The sequence below is a fragment of the Schistosoma mansoni genome (genome assembly GCF_000237925.1).
Source record: "Schistosoma mansoni, WGS project CABG00000000 data, chromosome 2 unplaced supercontig 0120, strain Puerto Rico, whole genome shotgun sequence".
NCBI classification, from domain to species: domain Eukaryota; kingdom Metazoa; phylum Platyhelminthes; class Trematoda; order Strigeidida; family Schistosomatidae; genus Schistosoma; species Schistosoma mansoni.
Window position 1 is genome coordinate 726,639 of NW_017386000.1, and position 12,516 is coordinate 739,154.

A 12,516-nucleotide genomic window follows, 5' to 3' on the forward strand; every position below is an offset into this window, starting at 1 on the left:
TACTAGCCACTATCTACCTTCGTTTATAATGCTTGTGACTTAAGGCAATGTCGAGGCAATCCGCGCAGGGTGCACATATGCCAATAAGAGACTAACCAACTATAGTCTTAAACATCAATGTGAAGATTTAAACAAACAATACAAGCATGTCAAATAGGCTGTTCGATCACTATTTTTCCATTACAATAGGACCTAACTTAAAGTCTTCACCTACTTATACGACTCGGGCCAGAGGGTAGTGATTTCATCGGTCACGGTTAGCTTCCACCAAACTGATGTTACTTTAAAACTCATCACATATTGAATTGAAAAATAAACCACATGACTAAACTGATAACGTGAACTTTCAAAATATGGATTGGTTGAAATATAATCTGAGTTGTTGGTTTAAGTATTAATTAGAAAAAAGTTAAAAGTGCTTAGAGCAAGACATGAATCTAATTAATTAAGTCACTGACTGTACGTCTAAGAAATGTATAGAGATTCAGGTTTCCGGGTCGAAATCTATGAAACAACAGCTGCTTTACCTTTCCCGATGATGTATAATTACAGACATGATTGTACTCAAGGCAGTGAGAAGTTAGGTTAAACACGTCCAGAAAAGAACCGATGCTGCCTAAGTGTTACTCACTTTTTCATAAAATACAGCGAAACAACCAACTCAGAATGATACTTATCACTACGACTTTAGTTATATGAGAACTAATTACGTTAACCACACCCAAAAATTACTCGTCCCACTACCTCAAATGCACAAATTCGATCACTCACTAGTTCATTAAGAAGATTGAGTTAACCCAGGTCCCTAGCAACCCAGTAAAAGATACTTAAGGCTTAATTAGCTCAAAATATGGACTTTGCACAACAAAGCTTATCACCCTTTGATCACCTGCAATTTATGCTGTCAGCTTGTTACAGCCCGCGAATGCCCTGGTACGGCAGAGAGTAGAGAGAGTCCGCTCTCCCTCTCGAAATGCTCTCACATGGCCACGCATATATAGCCTCTGCCAGAGAAGTCCTACTCATTACCTTCTTGTGGCGGGGTGTTGTTTACGAAAGTGAGAGGACGAAAAGCGAATGTCCGGAGCTTTAACCGGGTTGGTGGACACAGAAAGTCCACCTAGGGGAGTTGGAAAACCCTGATTCCAAACCAATGGTGCACATGGACTCCGGTATCCTGAGGGAACAAATGGCGTATGAACCAATCGTTGGTCACCGGCTACTATGGAACTGCATCTCCTCACGATGCCCCACTGCCTTGTGGATCAGATCTTCAAGTCAAAGGCTCGGGGTGTGACCCCCTAAGAAAACCACCTGCTTCGGTTTGGGCAGCCGGGCAGTACCACAGCCCTCACGCAAATCAAATGAGATTTGTGTGGCGCATATATATCTGGTGCTTCCTTGTACCAATATTTATGTGTTCAAATAAGTAAATAAATGTCGTCCGTAAAAACAGAACTGACAACTTTCTTGCAATTATAGATATTTATTGCTACACACTTGTTACAATCTTGGACCGATGCATATGTGTGCCCGGTTTCACGTTGTAGCTGACTAACTGACTGACGTTTTGTACGAGTATTTACGGTGGTATCCATGGTAAATCTGAGGGTGAATAATACAACACTTCGTTTATAACCGTGGGAACAAGTATATGAACACCTATATTTATCCACACCTATAAAACTGTGAACGAAGAACATTATCTCAAGGTAAAAATTCGTAGTGTGAACGTGATTTTGATTAGTTTAACCAAAAATCGATGGTTAAAGCAATTAACAGAATGTTGATTGACTGTAAATCTGAAATGACGCGATCTTACGGAGTGATTACTCACAAGACTAAATCTAACAAAGTCATGTTGACTGGCAGACTAGACAACAACCCATGTAGTTAGCTTGTGTCACAAAATACACATTTATGTTGACTAAGATACCGTCCCTGTTGGTTTAGCAAAGAACTACTTTGCAAATATTGATGAAATCCTGTTTTGAGACCTGATGATTGATGTCTTAATTGTACTTTGATAGCCCCGGGAGCTATTTCCAGCACAAAATTCCAGAGATTATTTAATACGAAATTATTCAGCGAGCCAGAGCATAAGACATTTTTTTAACACTAAACATTCGTTTTTGAAAACTTGAAATCGGCTAGACTGGTGTGCCGAGAGATGTAGGGAGAAGATTAAGGAAAACTTAGTACTTATAAAGGAACCTCTGTCTTCTAAGAATTCAATGTTAGGGGATACTTTGTGGATAGTATAAATCCAAAGTTGGTTGTGCTATGTTGTAATAGTGGTAGTAAGGTTACTCCACTTAACGAGATGGGGAATGTTTGGTTTAAACACGTTAGTCGGCGAACTCACACTGTAGAGAGCACCATATATGCAATTCTGGGCGGAGGATTTTGTTTGTTCGTGATTCGAAACGAAACTCCAGAAATGTACTATACGATGTCCTTATGGGAATGTCCTACCAAATGATAAGTCCTAAGTAAAAGCAATGACGGATTACTTCCAGTTTTTGAAATACTGAGTAAAATGCCTCAAAAAATATTTGTGATGGAAAGACGCGTTGTTACACTGTCGAAATAATTATTTACACTAAGTAAAGTACCACTATTACTGACGTAATAAATTAAATGACAGAAAAACATCAGAAAATGAATCTTTATACCAAAAAATATCGAACACACACTTTACCATTCTTAAAACGCTCATTGACACTCTTCATGCAATTTTCACAGCAAAAATACATCACTTACACCAAAGGCTTTAGGCCTTAGTAACGCAATTATCGCACACCGCGGGCCAGAGTGTGAAATGGGTCAAATGGGTCAAATGGTTGTGGACAGAATAGAAAAAGCTTTCGCTTGACGGGCTTCCGTGTCTGGTAACAGAGGATCACCGATTCTTCCAGGTAGGGACACAGGTATATTAACGATGATAGAGGGAAAAAAGAAATTGGCAAATCATAACAAGATGTAATCCTTAATCCTTAAGAAATAGTTTCAGTTTCAGTTTCAGTTTGGAAAGGACAGGAGGCTTGATGGCCTGTGTTAGTCCTGGCGATGATGGTCTCTCAGCTGATCCAACTTTCTTTTGAAGGAGTCGACGGATGGAGCCTCAACCACGTGCTGAGGTAATGAATTTCACTCGTTGATTATTCGATGGGAAAGTCGGTAGTCAGCTGACAAGTAATTCTTTCGGGGCTTGTGAACTTTTTTGGAGTGTCCCCGTAGATTTTCTGTTTTGGAAGACAAGAAAAATGAGGGCATATCAGGTGCAAATTTGTCATTAAGCAATTTGAAAACTGTAATCAAGTCGCCTCTGATTCTTCTATATGACAGCGGGAATAGGTTTAGCTTGGTCAGTCTAGTACCATACGGGAGCTTCGCTATTCCGGGAATCAGCCTAGTTGCTGTTCTCTGAACCCTTTCCAAGAGTTCACTGTCTTTTTTTAGGCAGGGGCTAGCTGCTTGTATGCAGTACTCAAGTTTAGGGCGTACGAACACTGTATACAAAGTCAGAAACGTTTTAGCGTCAAGATGCCTAAAAGCCCTGCGTATGGACCATAAAGTCCTAAAACCTTTGGCGGCTATTGCACGGCAGTGTGCAGTAGTCTTTAAGTCTTGACTAACGATGACGCCTAAGTCATTGTGTGCCTGAACAATAGGTAACTCAGTGTTATTCATCGTGTATGTATCTGTACCCTGGTGGCCAATATGCATCACAATACACTTGGAAGTGTTTATCGGCAATTGCCAGGTTTGGGACCATTCAGATAATCTCTCCAGGTCATTTTGGAGTTCTAAGCTATCGCCCTTGCTTTGTATCGCTCTCCATATCTTGACATCATCAGCATAGAGTAAGACCGATGACGATAGTAGACGAGGGAGATCATTTACGTACAGGAGGAATAACACTGGCCCCAAAACTGTACCCTGGAGGACTCCACTAAGCACAGTTTCCCAGCTAGACAACTTGGAGTTCACCCTTACTCTTTGTTGACGCCCAACCAGGAAGTCTTTTATCCACATCAATAGATTGCCTCCAATCCCGACATTCCTTAGCTTATATAATAGCCGGTTATGCGGAACTTTGTCGAAAGCTTTGCTGAAATCGATGTAAGCTACGTCTATAGGTAATTTTTGGTCCTTAAGAGCGCACCAGCTTTCACGAGCGACTAATAAGTTTGTGAGACAAGAGTAACCTGTTCTAAAACCATGCTGCTTTTCGGAGAGGAGCCGGTTTTCATCGAGATACTTTAACAGCTCCTTCCGAATAATCTTTTCTAAGATTTTAACAACCACACTAGTTAGGCTAATTGGTCGGTAATTCTCAGGCTTATGTCTTGTACCTGTTTTGAAGACTGGACTTACTATGGCGTTCTTCCAGTCTTTTGGTAGACGACCCTGGGTTACGGATAGATTAAAACATACACTTAAAGGGTTCGCAACAAAGTTAGTTAATTCCTTTAGTAACCTAGGATGCAGTTCATCGGGTCCAGTGGATTTACCTATGTCAAGCTTAACTAGCAGACCAAAGACATCGAGTTCTTTAATGGTTACGCTGTCCAGTGCTTGTGTGGGGGGATTTTCATGGACTGGTGAGAAGGGTGTCTCTATGGTGTATACATCGCTAAAGTATTTAGAGAATACTTGAGCCTTGCCAAAGTCGTCCTCCACTAGTGATGTGGCAGTACTGTCTCCCCATAGTGAAGGAACATTTCTTCTTCTTTTTGTCCTTTGGTTTATATACGAATACAAGCGTTTAGGGCATTCTATGGATTCCCTAACGATTTTCTCTTCGTACAGCTTTCTGGCCTTACGGAGGGTTGAGGCACAGGTATTTCGAGCCTTTTGATACTGAGATTTTGCCTCGTCAGTCCCCAGTAACCTAAATCTGTCCCACATTTTCCTTCTTTTACGGAGAAGGATACTATGTTTCCGTGCTCTAAATAGGGACGAATAAAACCGTTGGAGATTGTGTGGGAAGTTCTTTTGTCAAAATGGCCGAAAATTCGCTTCAATGTTACCAGTGCACGGTTTGCTTGAAAGGCGTTTTTGTCACAGTCAGCATACGACTTCAAGTCGTAGGGTACTAACACTCCTAAATCTTTTTCGTCTTGAGATACTTCTAGAGAGGAGTTTCCTAAGTTGTAACTGTAGTCTGTAACATGTCGCAGATGGACTACTTTACACTTTGAAGTGTTGAAGGTAAGTCCGTTGTCGTCTGTCTAACTTTGAAGTCGAGTTAGGTCCTCTTGAAGTGCCAGTATATCCTCTTGGTTGCGAATCTCTCTTCAAAGTTTCACATCATCAGCAAAAAGCACTGGGTCAGACGATACTTGTTGCGGAAAATCTTTTATATAGATCAAGAAGAGAAGAGGTCCTAGTATTGAGCCCTGGGGGACCCCACTAGGACATTCCATAGCCCGAGAGAAAATAAAGTTAACCCTGACCTTAAAATGTCGATTTTTTAGATGTGAAGTGAGCCAGTCAATTGAAGGTGGTTTGATATCCAATCGTTTGAGCTTATTGATATATCATATATGGTTGACCCTTCCAAAAGCTTTTGAGAAATCAAGGTAAATTATGTCAACCTTCCCCTAGCGATCAAGGATGATTGTCCATCTGCCCACCTCAGTCAGCAGGTTGGTTATACAAGAGTGGCCCTTCCTGAAACCATGCAGTTGGGGTAAAAAGAAGTTTGAGGATAATAAACAGTCGTGTAGACCGTCACATATCAAGGAATCTATAATCTTTGAAGTTATAGAGAGAAGTGCCATCGGTCGGTAGCTTGAAAGTTAGCTGCGTCGACCCTCTTTGGAAATTGGTGTAGTGTGAGCCAGCTTCCAAATTTCCAGTACTTTATCTCGACTTAGCGAGCATGAGAACACGCTAACCGGTGTTGCCAGGATTGCAGCTGCTTCTTTTAGTATTGCACAATGAACCATATGCGGACCAGGAGTAGTGTCTTTTCTGAGGTGCTGCAGTTTACGGAACATCAGGTCAGCGGTCAGGTTCACTTCGGAAGGTCCTGTGCAGTTGCAGATGAAGCTTTCGTCAGTGTCGGTCGAAATGTCCTAGAGTATTGTTCAGCCAAAAGGTTAGCGACATCACCGTCGTTACTGATCGGACCAAGGAACCCAAGAACCGAAGAATTCGAATGGCTATAGAAGGAATAGAAGGAGCTTTCCCCTAACGGGCTTCCGTGCCTACTATCAGTGGGTCACTGATGTCTGCAGTTAGCAGCATAGGCATAATTGATGATAAAAGAGAAAAAAGTATTGATAAGTAATCGTGAGATACTTCCCTTAGTCCTCAAAAATATGTTACGTTTCCCTTTAGAGAACTTCTGAGAAGCTGTTTGAGCTACCTCACTCAGCAGCGAACTTTAGAACTTAACTGCCTGTAAACAGTAAAAGGTTCACCAATAGTCCGTTTCGCTATGTTATCTCCGATTTCTGGGTGTTCCCCCTATAGTTTGTGTTGGAACTGAGCTTGTGCTGGTTCTTAAGGGGATGCTTAGAAGTGTTTAAGCTTCTATGGATCATCAGACGTTCACCTCCGAGACGTCTATACTCTAACGGTCAAAGGCTCAGTGATTTGAGAGACTCTTTATATGGCTTTAATTTGAATCCTTGAACTGATTTCGTGACTCGCCTTTAGATATATTCCAATGTATTCTCATTCTTTCGCAGTATCCTATTTCCTTGCCTTAAATGGAGCCGAACAAAACTGTTTATGATCAAGTGGGATATCCTGCTGTCGAACTGGCCGAAAATGAGCTTCAACGTTACCAGTGCAAAATTTTCTTGAAGCGTATTCTTACCACAGTCAGCGTAAGACTTCAGATTGTAGGGTACCATCATTTCTGGACCTTTTTCAACTTGGTATACCTCTAGATGTGGGTTATTTGTATTGTATGCATAGTCTGCGATATGTAATAGATGGACTGCTTCATACATAGAAGCATTAAAGTCCATTTTTATCTGCCCAACTCTGAAGTCGAGTCAGATCCCCCTGAAGTTCCAGCTTAGTATCCTGGTTGCAAATTTTTCACTGGAGTTTCACATCATCAGCGTAAAGGAATAATTCAGACGATACTTGCTAAAGAATGTCATTTGTATAAATTAAAAAAGAAGAGGTCGTAGTATTGAACCCTGGGGGACCCCACTAGTACATCCTGTAGTCTGAGAAAAAGCTAAGCTAACATTTACTCTCATAAGTCGATTATTTAGGTATGAAGTGAGCCAATAAACTGACAGTGACTTGACACCTAACCGTTTGAGATTATTGATGAGACATATTTTGTTGATCCTATCGAAAGCTTTTGAGAAGTCGAAGTATGTGACATCAACCTTCCACTGACGACCAAGGATGGTTGTCCATTTGTCCGACACTACCAGCAGGCTGGTTATACAAGTGTGACTTTTTCTGGACCCGTGTTATTGGGGTGAAAGGAAGCTTATGAATGGTAATTGCTCACGTAGACCAACTTATACCGGAGACTCCATAATTTCTGAGCATATTGGGAGGTATGCTACCGACCGGTTGCTTGAAACTTCACTGCTTCAGCCTTCTTTTAAAATAGGTGTGACGTGAGCCAACTTCCGATTTTCTGGTACCATTCATCTTCTTAGCGATTATGAGAACATCACGCAAACAGGTTTCGCCAAGATTGAAGCTCCTTCCCTCAGTACCGCGGAATGAACTATATCAGAGCTAGGGAGCGTGTCCTTGTTTAAATACTATCGTTTCTGACACACCATGTCAGCTTTCAGGTTCGCTTCAGAGAAACTTGTTGAGTTACAGGTGAAGCTCTAGTTAATGTGGTTAGTAAGAAAAGGCTGAAATGTTTGAAAATACTGTTCTACCAGAAGGTCAGTGGGGTCACCATAGTTGTTGGTTGGGCCATTAGGATCTATCAATTGCGAAACTCCGGTTTTGGAGTTGTGAGTGATTCATCATACGTCCGTAGTTAACAAGTTATCAAGTACTTCATTAGATCCGTCTTCAGTGGTCGATAAGAGAAGTTGTCCTTAGGGCATCCATAAATTTACCGAACCCAGGATAGATGGTCTACAATCAGTGATGAGGAATTCACTATTTAGGATTGAAAATTTGTCGTCACTAATCAGCAAATTACAACACCCAAGAATACGAGGTGTACGACTAGTAAGACTCAAAATACAAGCTTTGATGGGCTCGATCATAACATTTGAATTTAATGACTTCAACTTTCCGACCGAAATAATGGACATGATACTGCCGTTGTCAAAAATAAGATTGTGAAAAGCACCACTGTATGAATATGATCGTTTTCGAGTATAAAGTGAATCACTGGAAGTTGTAAATAAGGATAGTATATGACTATTAGAATCATCCAAATCGATAGGGTCAGGATTTCAAAGTTTGGTATTACTTGCTGCAAAATGAACAGTAGTTTTACAAACTTACTGGATGTGTCCCATTTCACCACATTTAAAGCATTTAAAATGGCGGAAGACACATTATTTACATGAATGAAACTTATCACAGGACAAAGATCTTTCAAAAGTTTGCTCATTTTTGTGACCTGCTTTGCAATCCCCCAATGAATTATTATCTGCGTGACCTTGAGTACGCATTGGATTGTAATGATTAAATAATGTAGTAGAACGCTTGATGTCCTGGAAGTCAGTTTAGTGCACTGCCTCACAATTCTTACACGCAGTTCTAAAATCTTGAAGCAAACACTTCGGCATCTACATAAGACCTCTTTCTAGATTTGCCATATTAATTCCTTTAGTTAATCGACCATGAGGACGGACATAAAGCTGATCGCTGAAGCGACACTTGGTGATCCGTTTCTGCAATTTGAGGATAAATCCCTCAACTTTTGGTTTTTCTAGTAAATCTTTTCATATAATTTCACCCTTTCGCGACATCAAAAATGTGTACATATTACGCGATTTAATTATGCTTCTTTGGGTTTTAGAACAACACATGTAAGCGAACAATTGTCTTCAATTAGATCGTCATCAGGCTTTACTCCAATATACATAAGTATTTATACGAAAATATTAGACCATTCAAGGCTATTTGAGTCAATAATCACAATCAAAGTTACCTGAGTTGACCTCCTCTATGTGCATTTATGAGTTCGGCTGCTCCTATGGAGATAGCTATATCGGGCGTACTACTAGGCAACTTAACCAGCGAATGAGTGAACATCTACCAGCATGATTTGGGAAGGGCCAAATAAAAACAATACTCAGTTCTATCTTGGCACATCTAATTGATAGCGGTCATATTGTAGATAAATTGAAATCATTTCAAGTGATCTATCGTATACCTCCCATCATTTCGTTCCCGTCTCTTTCATGTAGCAGAAGCCATAGGAATTCGTACATTCCATCCCAAATGATGTGCACAGAAGAAATTCGTAACCCCCCCAATCCCTTCCATGGCCGGACATAACTTAACAAATGACATTATTATTATTTGTAAATTTTATTTTTATTATTTGAATTTTGTTATCATTTGTTTGCAATTTTCTACCTCTTTCCGTTTGTTTGGATTAGGATTGTGACAATGAACATTTATGAATATCATAAACTTGTCACTATTTAATTTTAGTATGAATTAAGTGTAGTGTTAATATAAGATCAATCTAAAATAAAACGGAAGTTTTAGTACAAAAGTATTGCAGATGTAAAGGCGAGCAAGGACAGCATTCCTACAATTGAAGAACATATGAGACTCAAAACAACTGTCAACTCACTTCGAAGTGAGAATCTTCAATACGAACATCAAGACAGCCTTACTGTACGGAGCTGAAACGTGGAGAACTACTACATCCATCATCAAGAAGGCACAAGTATTTATAAACAGTTGTCATTGGCCGGATACTATCAGCAACAGCGTTTTATGGGAGAGGACAAACCAGCTTCCAGATGAAGAGGAAATTAGGAAAAGACTTTGGAAGTGGATAGGATATACATTGAGGAAATCACCAGTGAGCATTACAAGGCAATCCCTAACTTGGAATCCAGAAGGGAAGCGGAAAAGAGGAAGGCCAAAGAACACGTTACGCCGGGAAATAGAGGTAGATATGAAAAGGATAAATGTTAACTGGAAAGAACTGGAAAGGAAGGCTCAGGACAGAGTTGGATGGAGAATGCTGGTGAGCGGCCTATTCTCCTAGACGAGGGGTAACAGGTGTAAGTAAAAAGTAAAGTAAGTTCTGACAAGTCAAAGTTGTCGATCATTACTCTAATATACGTTGAACACTTTCTTACATCATATTTTCGGTACTGAGTTCGTTTTTCTTCCTTTAGTACCTAGTTTAGATATTCGTTATAGAACATAAAGTTCCAGACTCAATACAGATTGAAAAGTAGGAATATAAGCATACTTTGTCCCCTACACAGATAGACGAGGTTGTGACCATGAACTCCCGACTCCTAGAATTGTGTGTGGTCATTGTAACCTTGATATAATTCGTATCAAAACGGATGAACTGATGACAGACCATATTGCTTCAAAGGTGATGGGGCCATTAATGCCATTCCAAAAGCTCATAGTGTATAATTTACCAGACAAATCTTCATCAAGCGTAGATTAGAGGCGCACAATACAGTGTGAGTACAAACGCTTTCGTAAGAAAGGGACACAGTCATGTTGTCCGATGGTCTATCAGCTTTTAACTTTTGTTGACAACAATAAGTTCGTTGACATTCGAGAGACAATCGGAAATAATATGTATCCAGTAAGTTTAACTATTCGTCATGATGGAACTTCTTACCAGAGATGGACGTGCAAGGGTTGTCAATCATATCGCACAGCATCAGGAGACGTGGAAGAATGCAGCAAAACCAGAAATATATCAGTAGGGTTTCGTAGTCACAGCCCCACAAAAAATGTATATTTTACTCAGAGCGGTAATACAATAAGTACTAATCCCATCCCTCTGACGTGTGAAGCAAACCATTAGGACATAGCAGATCGTGACCACCTCTCTAGTGAGGCCATTGAGAGAAAGACGAAAGCACATGGCAGATGGATTAAATACGCTCGTAAAACTTCTTGATGAATCCTTCTCTTGCACTGATCTAGTAAGTTCGAACACATCTGCGCCCTGCCCAGATATCAGAAGCCATCTATACGTCTAGACCATATAAAAGGGACACTCACCATTATGCTAAAGAGTTGCCAAGAGGAAACCCCCAATCTCCTGTCTACTACAGGTAGCCCTGTATTTATGGAGCCTGTAACTCATCAATCGGTTAGGATAGCAAAAAATATCGCCGGCGCCAATGTTTTGTGATTTCTTTCTTGTCTATTTGTCATCATTGTACTACTTTCACGTGTAATTTGCTGACTTACCGTTAATTTCATCTCATTACTCATTGCCTAATTTATGACCTTTATATTTCCACACTTCGAATAATTCTGTAAACATCTATCCCTATTATATCCTTCAATGCGCTTACACTTTATTTAGAAACCCATAAACTATAATATAGTCTTCTAAGGCATTGCATCCATAACTTACCCACAGTTCATAATTTGTGACCGCCTGACAAGCTCATAAGATGGTAGTCATGGAAACGGTGTTTTCCAACAGCATGAGAAGCAAGGAGCAACGTGTGAGATATAATATTTTATCTAAATATAAGCCTTAATGAGCCCAATATAACAAAAGGATGAAAAGTGGATTTACTGACCAGCATACGATGAAAGTGAGGGCGATGATTTTAATCCGCCTATGTTTGTGGGGCGGAACATTTTTTCCTGGGATTTTTATGATTGAGTGCAAGGCAATCAGTCAGTGATACTGAGGTTGTTCTCCTAAGCTCACTACTCAGACTCATGTTTTCAATTTTTTGTTGAATTCGTTATTGTAATAAGTAATCCCACTACAAGCCGACTCAGACTTTTACATTGTGACCTAGTGGTTGGCATTAGATGAAAAAAATTAGAATTAAAAATAGATAACGAAAGACACACCAGTTACCGTTTCTTAGCACTTCACTTTCTTTTGATGCAATTTATCTACTAACTCTGTCTATTCCGTTACAAACTACTAAGAATGACTTAAGGTTTATATCCATGTGCCTTTCTGCTTCATAGTTTCCTCTTTTTCAGTGTCACGATCTCGAAACACCGCTGAAACAAACCTAACGTACGCATTTTTCAAGGTAACAGCCCATACCGAGAGTTTCTTAAATGTATTTTAAAACTAACACAAACTCCTAAAACAGTTGTATAGCATATATACTGAGCATCACAAGAATGCTAATATAATATTGCTGAGTTTGGTCTGACCATTTGTTTCTCATGGTCACAATGTGGACGCGGTGCCATCTTTGAAACATCATAAAAACTGCACTCGTAGTGCAATACGAACTCTCTGGGATATCTGCACCAATGTACTGCCTTTTGTTTTCACTGGTGTAATCTATTTATTAACTTTGCTGAAGAAACATCATATCTGCAAACCAATGTTGAAATGATAATTCTGGTTAA